At 47.8% G+C, this 13,827-nt stretch overlaps 1 protein-coding gene across 1 annotated transcript in view; it reads right to left on the minus strand.

The window, feature by feature from the left end:
- MAP3K14 (mitogen-activated protein kinase kinase kinase 14) overlaps positions 1-13,564 on the minus strand; it is a 44,942-nt gene extending 31,378 nt beyond the window's left edge. Inside the window, exon 1 of the mRNA XM_024130461.3 lies at positions 13,331-13,564. The gene's annotated coding sequence lies outside the window, so the exon portion shown is untranslated. The remainder of the gene's footprint in view (positions 1-13,330) is intronic.
- Positions 13,565-13,827: the final 263 nt, after the last annotated feature.

Consider the following 13,827-nt stretch of genomic DNA (forward strand, 5'->3'; position numbering starts at 1 on the left):
AAAAATAAATGGTTCTGATGAACCTAGGGGCAGGACAGGAATAAAGACACAGATGTAGAGAATGGACTTGAGGACATGGGGAGGGGGAAGGGTAAGCTGGGACAAAGTGAGAGAGTGGCATGGACATATATACATTACCAAATGTAAAATATAGCTAGTGGGAAGCAGCCGCATAGCACAGGGAGATCAGCTCGGTGCTCTGTGACCACCTAGAGGGGTGGGATAGGGAGGGTGGGAGGGAGACGCAAGAGGGAGGAGATATGGGGATATATGTATATGTATAGCTGATTCACTTTGCTATACAGCAGAAACTCACACACCATTGTAAAGCAATTATACTCCAATAAAGATGTTAAAAAAAAAAAAAAGGTTAACCAGCCCCACATGTACAGGAACACTGCTGTCTACAGGCCCTTTCAAAGGTTTAAGACACGAAGTCACCTCACTATTCTATTAGCACAGGCCTTACCCACTTCCAGCATCTCCCTGACCCCTCCCATCTCACAATGAGGCCAAGCTAATCTTAAGTCATTATGTCCTTAAGATAACCTCAAGCTCAAAGACATCTGTTGGCTGTGCACTGCTTACGGGCCTGGTCCCAACTCTGTGGTCCATAATCTGTCTTACCACTGTTTCCCTAAACACAGGGTTTGGCTCTGGCCAGTCTGATCTCTCCACACCCCGCTGGCTACTCAGATCTACAGGTGTCCGTGTGTGCTTCATCCTTGTGTGGGCCGTGCTGCACATCCTGCTTGTCCTTCCCAGGCGAAGCTCAGGCCTTCCACCTCCAGGAAGTCCCCGCTGATAGCACCTGGTCTCCTTACCCTCCTCACCCTCACTCCCTTTACTCGTTAAATAAAATAATGTAGGTGAAAGAACTCTAAATGTGATAAATCATCATACACCAAGGGAAGATAGCCATTTCTTGTGCGCACAACTCCATGATTGCAATCTAGGAGGTACGGAGCAGATAGAAATATGGGAAAAGATGTACAAAGATGTTCAGTGTATTTTTATAATAGTAAAACACTGAAACAAAAATGTCTAATTACATGGGGAGGATAATTATTAAATAAGTCATGGTACATCCATTAAAAATGCTTACAAATAATATTTAACTATATGGAAAAATGCTTATGGGATACAATGTTAACAGAAAAAGGATACAGAATTATATCTAAGGTATGATCCTACCTAGCATGTGTCTGTATTTTTTTTTTTTTTTTCCGGTACGCGCGCCTCTCACTGTTGTGGCCTCTCCCGTGGCGGAGCACAGGCTCCGGACGCGCAGGCTCAGCGGCCGTGGCTCACGGGCCCAGCCGCTCCGCGGCATGTGGGATCTTCCCAGACCGGGGCACGAACCCGTGTCCCCTGCATCGGCAGGCGGATTCTCAACCACTCCGCCACCAGGGAAGCCCCAGGTCTGTATATTTTATCAACACTTATAAAAATGCAGACACCTAGCAGAGACATGCAGCAATGGTTCTCCCTTGCTGGTGGTAATATTCTTTATACTTTTCTAATGTTTTCATTTCTTTTGCAGTGACCAAGTACTACTTTTCCCAGTCTTCATTTTCAACAGATGTTTCCAAGTGGTAAAAATAAAATACAGAAAGGATAAACAATGAGAAATATAAGTCCTTCCCACCGCTCCCACGTTCTTCTGAGGGGATCCCCATTACCAGTTTCTTACATTTCCCTCCAGAGATGTTCTCTGCGGGGTATTACTTTTATGGTGAAAACAAGCTATAACTAAAATAAGGTCTCTTGGTATGGGACGAGCATTTAGGAGGCGTCTGGTCCACATCTGTGACTGGGGCTTCATAAATTCGTGATGACTGCTTCCTCACCCCGCGCACACACACCACACACACCACACACACAGGAAAGCTTGCCAGAACCTTGGGGGCTGTTCAGTGAGTTCTGGCAGCAGGGCCGCTAAAACAGAAGCTGGAGATGGGTAAGCTTGTTCCTCCTGGTTTTGGTTTTCATTTCACTCTTTCTAGTTTTCCCCGGGGAACTGTGAGTTTCATCCGTTGTGACTCAAGAAGCAGGAAGGTGCTCAGCGATCGCTGAGCCAGCCGTCCTCAACTCTGATGGCCAGTGCTTCCCTGCTTTTACTTTCTAACCATCCAATGACAAGTGTATGCAGCGGTGAAGACGCTGGGTAAGACATGCTCGTGGGCACAAGTGGCCCCATAAAGAGTGGGAAACAGCAGAACTGGACCTGAGAGAAAACCACTGGCCCCTCCGTGGCTGCTGATGCCAAGGGGTAGGATCTGAGGGCTGGTCCCAACCCGGGGAACCTGAAAGAGGCAAGGGTTTCAGGCTAGTATATCTGATGCTGCTTCCTTGTATATCTGATGCTGCTTTTTAAAAAAAAAAGAAAAAGAAAAAGAAAAAAATTCTTTATTTTGTTTTCAAATACAATACTTGCTCATTATAAAAAATTAAACAATACAAAAAGTGTATATATTTAAAAAAAAAAATCCCTGCACCATTCCCTTCTCCCTGCAATGTTAGAAACAGGTTTGGTGTAAACCCCTCTGGTTCCATTACTGTACATATACGAACATAGAGTTTGGGACTATTTTTAAAACAAACATAGGATTACACATACATAATATTCTACACGTTGCTTCGTTCACTTAACAATAAATTATGAATACCGTTCCATTTCAGTGTATGTAGATCTATCTCATTCTTTTTAATGGTTCCATAAGACTTTATGGTACAGAGGTACTATCATTTTCCCACTTCTTCTTCTATGGACGGATTTTCAAATTGTTTCCATTTTTTATTCTTGTAAGTAATATTGCAAAACAACACCTTTATTCACTTCTTTGTGCACTTTTCTTTTTCTTTTTTTTTTCAGCCGTGCCGCGCGGCTTGCGGCATCTTAGTTCCCTGACCAGGGACTGAACCCATGCCCTCGGCAGTGAAAGTGCAGAGTCCTAACCACTGCACCACCAGGGAATTCCCTCTTTGTGCACTCTTACAAGTAACTCTAGGTGGTAAATTGCTGGGATCAGAATTCCTGGGTAACCCTTTTCTTAGTGGGTTAGTGGCCCTTTCTTCTCTCCTGTTTCTTCTGTGTGTCAGGGAAGTAGGCAGCATCCATCAGTTAAGGACAGGTGGTTACCAAACACTGCACTAGTTATTTGCCAGAAAGACTATCCTTGCCCTCAAGGTGCTTATAATCTAGTCGGTGCAAATGGGTGGGTGGATAAATAGATGATCAAGGAGTCTCAAAACGACCTTGGGATCAGAAGGGCCCTGGACGTCATTTATTCCAACATAGCACTCAACGATCCTGAGGGATGGCCATCCAGCGACCTAACAGGATGGTCTTGGCATCAAAAGATCTGAGATTGAATCTTAGTCTTAGCATTCTGGTGTGTAACCATGGGCAGGTCACTTAAGCTGAGACTCAGGTATCTCATCTGTTAAAATAAGGATCCTCAAACGTACGTAACAGGATTTTACAGGACAATTAAATACAAGAAACAATGTTTAAAAGCCCAACAGAGTGCCTGGCACACAGGGGATGCTCTATAAACATTAGCAGAACCTCCGGTGAGAGGGAAGCTGTTACAAGATCAGTCCTTTCCGGGGCTGGAAGTGCCAGTTGTTTGACAGTCCTCGCCTGTGCAGAGCTGAAACCCACCAGCCAGCAGCCCTAGTGTTGGAAGAAAAGTCTGGAACAGGCACTGTCAAAGGAGGAGGGGAGCATCCCACGAGCAGGGAGGCAGAAGCGGCCAGCAGGAAAAGGACCACCCGTGACAGGGGTGTTCTTTGTTTGTTTGGTTTTTTTTTTTTGGCTTCGCCTTGCATATGCAGGATCTTAGTTCCCTGACCAGGGCTCGAACCCGTGTCCCCTGCGGTGGAAGCGCAGAGCCCTAACCACTGGACCGCCAGGGAATTCCTGAGGGGGCTGTTCTTTGCAGAGCATTCTGCACACGCCATCCAGCCTCTCTCTCCTGGCAGTGCCTCAGCTCTGAATGGACTCAAGAATGACCCACCAGTGCACAACGAACAAGGACCCAGAACTCCTCGGCACCTAGAGCCGAAATCAGTTGTCCTGTGGACATCTTTGGGTGTTTTCAACAACCTGCTGCTATATGTATACACAGGATTACATGCTGGTTGTCAATAATAATAAAAATAATAATGACAGCTATTATTGTTTGCTATGTATTAGGTACATTAGGCAATGTTTGCTATGTATTACGTGTGTATTACTTCTTGAATCCTCACAATAACTCTAGTACCATTCCCCTTACATGGAGGAATAAATTGAGGCTCAGTAGGTCAAGTGATTTTCCCGTGGTCACACTGCAAGGAAGTGGTAGAAGCAGGATTTGCACGTGGGACTCTTTTATGTCAAAGTCCCTACTCTTAACCATGACACTGAATCCATTTTCAAACGATTCAAGCTTTAAAAATTGGGGCCCAAATGCAGAAGCTGCCACAAGCCAAAGGTTTGTTAGTGAGAAACCCAGGGACTGACCCAGGAGAAAGCATCTCGATTAGGAAGCATAAACACAGCCAGCCTATGTTTTGGAAAAAGCAACTTCCAAATGGCAATGGGGATCAAAGACTCCAAGCATGTGGCAGGCCTGTGCTCCTTAGCCCACCCATGCCCAGCACAGCTGGGCCCATCCCAGGGACCAACAGTAGGACAAAGTTCAAATTCACCATTCATTTTATAAAGCCTGGCTCCAGGCTTCTTGAGCCTCTTTTACTGTTTTTTGTTTTTAATAGCAAAGCCTTGAGCATCAGTTACTAAATTCATAAATATGGTTATTACTTTGTCTCCAGGCCCTGATATAGGGCATTGTATAAACTTTAAAAGAAAAGTATTACAACGACATTTTCATTCAACTTTCAAATCCTTTGCATGAGGAGAGCCAATAGCATACAGAAAAGATGCCACTGGGGTATCACTGATCCACAGAGGCAGTTATGCAGGAGAATGGGGGGCGGGGTAGTATTGAGAAAAACCTCAACCACTTCATTTTCTACAATACACAGCAAGGAATTTTTAATGTATGTTATATACAAAAATGTCATAGGGTCACTGAAATCTGTAGGTTGGGGTCTTTTGTGTAACTGAATATTCTGATCAAGTGGGGGCTGCAGCATGTACTACTCAATAACGATCACTTTCCAAAGATTAGAGTGCGATTAACTGCCCTCAACACTAAAATCGTGCCAAACACAACCAGCTCTCTTTGGTGAGTCAAAATGTACTTCTGGATCTTGCCAAGCCTTTAGGTCATCACTGCAAGCAAGGTCTGCTTGTGAAAAACTTCTCCTTATTTAACTTTTCGGATTGGATTCTGAGCAAGGAGCAGTTCCCCGGGCTATGGTCAATCCTGCTGCAACACAACCACTTCCCTCCTCTGTTGGTTGGTAACTCTGCTTTTCACAGGTGGGACTGGCTTCCAGCAGGGTCTACCCGTTTTCGGAGATGGAGAAAGACAGGCTCAGCCTCTTTGGAAGGGAAGAGGTATCAAGTTCATTGTAGTTATTGGTGACTGGTCCTGAAATTGAGGAACTAGCTTGAGGAACTTCAGAATAAACAAGAAACCCAAACAACTTGGCTTTCCACAGAAGGCTTCCAACGTATGGGGGTAAATGGAAGGAAGTACACAGTCCAGCTCTGCCCTTTGGCAGTGGCACCCTGATCACGGCCTCGTTTCAGATGCTGCCCTACATATCCTTTGACGGACTGGCCTGAGTGAGCAGCTTGAGGACGTGTCCCTTGCCACACAGGGTCACATTCTTGTCCTCCCCTAGGAAGGGAGGAAAGGGTTTGGGACGTGTGGTATGACAGGGAATGTTCGCACAGGATCTCTGGAAGGCAGACTCTTTATTTATATTTTTATTATTATTTTTAAAAAATTTTATTTTTGGCTGCGCTGGGTCTTCATTGCTGCGTGAGGGCTTTCTCTAGTCGTGGTGAGCGGGGGCTACTCTTCATTGCGGTGGGAGGGCTTCTCATGGCGGTGGCTTATCTTGTTGCGGAGCACGGGCTCTAGGCGTGTAGGCTTCAGTAGTTGTGGCACGCGGGCTCAGTGGTTGTGGTGCACGGGCTTAGTTGCTCTGCGGCATGTGGGATCTCACGGACTAGGGCTCGAACCCGTGTCTCCTGCGTTGGCAGGAGGATTCTTAACCACTGTGCCACCAGGGAAGTCCCTCCGTTTCTAATCTTAATGGGCAACAGCATCCTCATTTGAGGCTGGCAAAGCCCCCTTCCTCCCAAGCCTCCCACCTATCCCTAGTATTGACCAGGACTAATTCTGCGCTTATAAAAGGAAATGTCGCAGTCAGCAGAAGGTGGGTGGTGGATGTCAGATACAACAGCTCTTTGCACTTATGGGGGCCACCATCTAGAAGTGACATCAAGCTTTGCCCACAAGAAAGGGCCTCTTCACTGAGGGGAGCTGGACGGATCCCGAGGGAATGACACCCAACTACCCTGGGTCTTCTGGCTAACTGCACACCACAGGTAACACAACAGGAGAAAGATGCAGGGGAGCTTCTTGGTGCCCAGTGGGTTTGTAGCCTCACAATCAATCATTCATAGCTGCTGAAGACCCACTTTGGGTAAGATACTGCCTGGTGACGTAGGACGGTGACCTACAGGTGTAGGCAACCTTTGAGACTTCCGGGTAACCCTGCCCAGAATTGTATTTTCTTATCAACCTTCACCTCCTTTTGGTTACACGAACCTCATGGTACAAGAGAGTGTCAAATAAATAGCTTTCTGTTTATTTTTTCTTAGAGCAGCTGCCGCTTTGGCTCCACCCTCCCCAGGTCTGGCAAAGCTTGAAGAAAGGCCGGGAGTGATGGGATTGGGTGTGGATATGAAGGAGGAGCTAGTTAAAAAATACAATTCCTACTCCAGGAGTAGTTCTTTTGTTCAAGGAGCAGCACAGCACAGTGCAAAGGGCCTGGACTTTAGTTCAGATTCTACAATTAACTAGCCGTGTGGCCTTGGGCAACTCAGCTTCTTGGGGTCACCGTTTTCTTGTTTGGAAAACAGAGCACGCAAACGGTTATGATCATTTCCAGGCTATAACTCAAATAGCTCTTTCTTGACAGAGTGGTTCAGGCCTAAGGTCACTTAGCCATGCCCACCCAAAGTGACTGCTGGCTAGTCCAGATGGACGAGGTGTGGGTAGCGGGGGCTGGAGGGGAGCCTGCAACAGATAAAGGAAACAAGGTAATACTAGCTCTTCCCCTGTGGCTTCAATAAAGTCAAGCCCACCTGGTGGGGTGATCTGGACATTGCTTAGAGAGGTCCTTGACCCTCAGCAGTCAAGTTCAACACTAACTGCACTGGTCTAGAACACAGAGTCTGAACAAACTCTGCCTTGAAGGATACCTGGTCACGGCTTTAGTGGTAAGAGGGTCAGAAGGCACAGCAACCAGAAACCGGGTGGAAGAGATGGCTCAGGAGTTCCCTCTGCCGCTTCTTTCTTTTCTTTTTAAATAAATTTATTTATTTTATTTTTGGCTGTGTCGGGTCTTCATTGCTGCGCGTGGGCTTTTCTCTAGTTGCGGCGAGTGGAGGCTACTCTTCGTTGCGGTGCGTGGGCTTCTTATTGCGGTGGCTTCTCTTGTTGCGGAGCACGGGCTCTAGGCGTGTGGGTTTCAGTAGTTGTGGCACGTGGGCTCAGTAGTTGTGGCTCGCAGACTCTAGAGCACAGGCTCAGTAGTTGTGGCACACAGGCTTAGTTGCTCTGTGGCGTGTGGGATCTTCCCAGACCAGGGCTCGAACCCGTGTTCCCTGCATTGGCAGGCGGATTCTAAACCGCTGCGCCACCAGGGAAGCCCTGCGGCTTCTTTCTGAGTCCAAACACTGGCTCCAGAAGTGTGGCAGGCTCAAAATTCCAAAGTTTCCTGAAAGCCAGGGTTGAATCTAGCCTTCCTAATCACTGGAGCTCTTCAGAGCCTCCAACTCAGGTGGCGAAAAGGAAGGCAGGTAGAAAAGGGTTCCCCAAAAGGCCTTTCACACCAAAGTATGGTATGTATCTCTCTGCTTTTTGCCAAGGGGTTTCCCAGCTCCCTAGAGCCAAAGCTCCCCTCATGCTTCTTTGTTGACTCTCACTGGAAGTGGGCCATTTTCCACCCTCAAGGTGGCCGGACTCAAGAGTGCAGTGACACTGCTGATCTGGGCTCTGTGCCGGGTCCACATGAACCCCCTGCCGGGGGATCCATCTCTCTGTCAGTCCGCAAGCCCCGGGAGCCTTCGGTTTGCTTCCTTACCCCTGCCTCCAAAGCCCTTGGACAGAAACGAACATGATCTTTGGCAGAGGGCTTCTCAACAAGGTTTGTTCATGACTTCCTCTGCGACTGAGCTGGGGAACAAATCGCCTGTCACCTACACCCCTGCAAGCGTGACTCACCTTCCAGAGAAAGTGTTCTGCTCACCTAAGCAAAGCTGCCTGGAAAATGACTAAGGCGCCTATCAAATGCACCCTGTGGGGCTGACCAGTTAGCGAGCTGGGCCCAGACACACTCTGCCTCTCGCCTCCAGCCTGAAGTGAAGTGTGGAGCTGCCACTCCAGATCTGCTGGTTTCATTTTCATCTGAACTGAGCTCCACACGAGGCTTGACATCCGGTAATCTATTTTTTCTAAAAACTAAGTTCACTTTAGAAATGACTCTTTGGCCACGAAGGCAGCTTCCCCAAGGGAAAACAAAATGTTATTTAAAGGCAACGTCAGCCTGGTGGGAGCCTGTATTTTTGTTTTGTATTAAGAAGGGGAAAAAAAAGAATTTAAAATATAATGTGAAACTGGATTTTTTCTTGGGTGATTTAAAGGGAAATCTGCAAGTCCCTGACTGCGGATCCAGGGCCCCCAGACTGGCAATAAGGCGACAAAGCGTAGTGAGCTGAGGCTGCCACATGGTGGTGGGAACCTTGCCCCACAGAACCCAGGTTTCCCTCCTGGTCTCCCAAACAGAGAAGAATGAGTCCTTGCTGACTTACATTCTACACAGTGTTTTCCTTTTTTTCCCCTCCAGAGTTAAGGCTGGGACCCACTTTGCTGCACGGGGGACACAGGATGGCCCTAGAAAGGCTCAGCTCTGCCTCTTGCTCAGAGGCCTGGGAGGGCCGAGGGTGGCCAAGGGTTAGGCTCGCCAACTCTGACCAGGCAGAGCCGGAGCTTTTTAAGATTCATTTGGAGTGTGGTAAGGGCAGTATTTAGTGTAAGACAGGGAAAACCTAACAGCTAAACCCTCTAGACAGAAGAAATGTCCCCCGGGAGGTCCTGCTGAGAAAATGACTGCCCTTATCAGGCAGTGTGACCCTTCCTGACGTCATCTTACAGAAAACAGGTCTAGTCAAAGTTGTAATCGGCAACTACTAATACTGCGATTACTACTACAACCACCATCAGCAGTTATAGCCATTGTGTCCTATAGCTTATTCTGTGCCAGGCACGGAGCTCTGCACTTTACATACCTTCTCTTCTTTTCTACTCAAAACAACACCACGAAGTATTTACAGATGAGGCACCCAATGCTTAGAGAAGTGAAGTGATTTGCCTGAGGTCACACAGGCAGACAGTGGCAGACCTGGACCTGACCCGACAGCCTAAACCCCCAAGTTGGATAAGAAGGTGCCGTGGACTTGCTCTACTGCTCCGGGCAAATCACTTGACCATTCTGCTTTAATTTCTGCATCTGTAAAATGGGGATAAGCAGACTCGCCCAGAGGATGCTCTATTCATCTTTTAGACTTTTGTTAATAATTATTATGGATAATCAATATCAACTAATAATTGTTAACACTTATTAATTAATACTTGTTAACATAAATAGATAAATAAAGTAGCTACCCTGGTTTAGTTATATTCAAAACTGACCTGTTTTGGAAAAAAAAAAAAAAAAGAAAACAACTTACCCTTCCATGAGTAAGTTAGTAGAAGAGGCAGTGAACTAAATATCAAGAAACGTGGGTTTAGCTTCTAGGCATGACACCGATTTCCTGAGTAATCTCATCCCCTTTATTTCTCCTCACTAGGCCTCACATTCCTGATCTTTGTCCCTGCCTTTCTGTACGGGAGTATTGTGAGAAAATACAGAAAAAAGCCACTAAGTACCGTTACTCTGGATGCCATATAATTTCAAGGGATTTATATCAGGAGGATAAGAGATTAAAGGGTATAAAATAGCAAGGGAAAGGGGATCTTTGTTTTTTTTTTAAACTGAAGTATAGTTGATTTACAATGTGTTAATTTCTGGTGTCTAGAAAAGCGATTCAGTTATACATGTATATATTCTTTTTTATATTCTTTTCTATTATGGTTTATCACAGGATATTGAATACAGTTCCCTGTGCTATACAGCAGGACCTTGTTGTTCATCCATTCTGCATGTAATAGTTTGCATCTGCTCATCCCAAACTCCCAATCCAACCCCGCCCCCCCACCTTGGCAACCACAGGAAGGGGATCTTTTAAACTATTGATAGAGTACAAAGAAGGGAGCACAGGCTGCTGAGAAAAAGTGACTTTCCTCTGCATTGTCCCTCAGGCAGTAAGACAAGGCCAGAACTGAAGACCCCAAATCCAACGTACTTCAGTGTCTCGCTCAGCTCAACTGAAATGTTCTACCACACAATCTGCCCTATGTTTGGCCTTGCATTTCTAATCTACTGCTTTCAACATTTCAGTCAGCATCGCCAAGCAAATGCAAAGCCTTCACACGTGCATCACTCTAAACGCTCACCTACCCCTTGAAGGTGCTCAACCCCCATTCCTTTCCCTGCTGAAGGATCTCAGGCGTGCGGCGGCCAGAGAGGCTGGCTTATCCTTAAGGCTCCCTAAATCCACTGACAGGGAACTGTCCCCCTTCCCGCCAATTTCACGTTGGTGCCATCAAAAGTGCCCATAAGGCTCAGATGTTTCCAGTTTAACTGAAATACTAAAATGGGGCAAACAGGAAGCATCAGACACAACTGCGGTAGTGACTTATTAATCATGAAAGCAGAATTTTAGTTGCATTTTAACCTTTTGCCAGGAAAAAAAAAAACACCTCTGAGATGATGGAAGCCATTGGTACAAAAGATGCTGCCTATGTGTGTATCAAGCTGACTTACACTTTTGATTTAGGACTGAATTTGGTTTTAAGATTTCTTAATTACTCTCCCAGAAAAAAACGTGTCAGGCAACCAACATGAATCTCTCAGCTCTTCATCAAGGCAGGCAGGCCTGTTAGGAAAGCTCATGTACTGACCATAGAGACAGGAAAAAAAATAGGAAATTAAAAATGACTTTGCAGGCCAAAGTGATAGGACACTCTTAAGAGGGTGCCAACAATGAGGAAAACAACCCTGGATCGGGCTTTACCTCTTTCACATATCTACAGATCTCTCACCAGACCCTGGTCAGGATGAACTGTTACCACGCACCAAACAAAATCACACCAGCTGCCTGGAGTTGGACAGCCAATCAGGGCAGGCCTGCTTCTCAACATTGAGTGATATACAAACACTCCAAGCAGATCACAATGGAGTCAGTGTTCAACAGGAGAACCAAAATGAGGAACCAAACCTCCGTCTGTTGAGGCGAAATGGCCAACCAGACATTTTTGTTTAATAGATGAAGGCTCATTTGGCAGGGTCTCTGTGGTGCCGCTCCCACAAACTCTAACTGACAATACCAGGGGCAAAAAACCCCCTTCAGAACTAACTGCTCCTTATACTTTGAAAACGATCAGAAGGTGACCTAAAGCTTGGTGGCTTACTGCTGTCTGATTTCACAAAAGTGCTGGAACATATACCTGGGTATATATTTCTAAAATTAAAGTCAGAGACTAGTACTTTTACTTTGAGGCCTTCTGAGAAGTTCACCACACCCTTCAAAATAAACGAGGATGTCCTCAAGGTGTCTGAAAATCTCAGATGTCTGGCATTGCTGCACCAAAGGAACTGACTTTGACATCACTTAAAAAACACCAAGAGTAAATCCAAACACTTTGTAAGACAAGCACCTGTTCTCTCATGTTAAAAGCATAAATACCCCAGCAAACACTTCTCCCTCTGTCCTGCATCTTAAGTCCCATAATGTGGTCCTGGTCCAGGAGAAGGAGCCTGGGAAAGACTCCAGTGGCCCAGGTTCAAGTCTTCACCTGCCTCAGGTGCCTCACCTCTAAAGCAGGACAATACTAACTATCTTATCACACAGATATCTGAAGGAAAAAAGAGGTTACAGGCATGAAGATACTAAGTAAAAAACACATCACTAATGTTAAGATACTATCTCCCTCTAATCTTTCAGAAAGACCACGTTTCTAGTCAAGGGGTTTTCAACATTTTTCCTGGAATAAACTTCAGACTTCTATTTTGTATTAGGCCCCACCTCTCATCATTAAACTTCATTTGCTTTTCAAGTTCTTAATCAAGGGACAGGTACTCACTGTCCCCCAGTTAAAAAATAATAATTTTACCATTTACACCACTGATTTCTGTCTCTTTTCTCCATTCATCCCCTAGTCCACCCTTAGGACCGAGAGCAATATTTTAACTTCAATTAGGAAAAAACGGCTTTTTCTGAAGTTACCCAGCACCGAGGAGGTTCCCGGGCAGGTGGGACTCTCTGTAGTTTACAAGTGGCCTCCTGCCTGGTGCCCGGTGGCTGCAGGCTGCCAGGGCCACGATGGGCTTCCAAGACGGGATATTTTATCTGAGCTGACAGATAAAAAGTCCTGAGTGGAGTGGACAGAAGAATACCAGAGGAGTCAGGGAGAGAAAGAGGATGCTGCGAGTAGCCTGCACTGCCCCGCTGGGTGCCAAGGGCAGGTTCTGCCTCTTCTCCCAGGCTCGGGGTGTGACCCCAGAACTTCCCAGGAAAGGCCTGAGGTTTTCACTGCCCGGACAGGTGGGAGGGCTCACGGACCAGGAGCACCTGGGCGTTAGGCACCTTCCGCCCGGTGCCGAGGTGAGCCCTCATCCTGGGGGGCATCCAGGGAACAGAGCAGGAGGGGGAGGCCTGGCGGTGGGGCAGCTTGGCGCGGAGGAACAAGGATGTTGGAGAAGGGGAAGCAAGGCGTCCCTGCGCGCGCTTCGGGCGAGCGTGTGGCCTGCGGGTGTGCTGGTTGAGCACGGCGTGAGACCGTGGCCCTGGCAGCGTGCGTGAGGGAGCGCCGGCGGCCGGCCGCCAGGGCCGAGGGCCCGCGCGCGAGTGGGTCCCCCGGCCGCCTCGCCGACCCCCACCATTCCGGGGCGGCGGGCCAGGCCGCAGCCCGGTCCCGGGTTGAGAAGCGACTCATACCCTCTGCCCCTCGCCCCGGGACTCGCTCCAGTCACCTACCGGCCGAGCGCCGATCTCCCCCACCAGCGAGTGTCGCGCTCCCCTCGTCCACGATCTCCCGCCGCCGGTCGCCGACCGCTGCTCTCAGGGCACACGGTCGCCCCGCCCCGCCTCGGGCCCCGCCCCCTCACCGCCTTCCCGGCCACCCCCGGCGCCACGCCTCCGCCGGCGGCAGCAAATTTGCCTTGCTTCGCGCCTCCTTGCTTCGGCCTCACCTAGACCCTTGGCTCCGCCCACTCCTCCAAGCTAACCAATGAGACAGCGCGTCCCAGCCAGTTCTGTCCTACTGCCCCAAGCAACGATTGGTTAACGAGGCCTCGTTTCCAGGAATGGGCACTATTTCCGGACAGTGTTTATAGAGAAGAGATTGCTGGGCTGACGGATCAACAGAAGGCGGAGGCGGTCGGGGTGTTGGTGTAACTACACATGCGCGCTCGGCTTCTGGCAGTCTTTCGGGTTGCTTTCTGCTGGAGGTTACGGGAAGGAAGGGTGAGCGT

The sequence above is a fragment of the Physeter macrocephalus genome, chromosome 14 (genome assembly GCF_002837175.3).
Source record: "Physeter macrocephalus isolate SW-GA chromosome 14, ASM283717v5, whole genome shotgun sequence".
NCBI lineage: Eukaryota > Metazoa > Chordata > Mammalia > Artiodactyla > Physeteridae > Physeter > Physeter macrocephalus.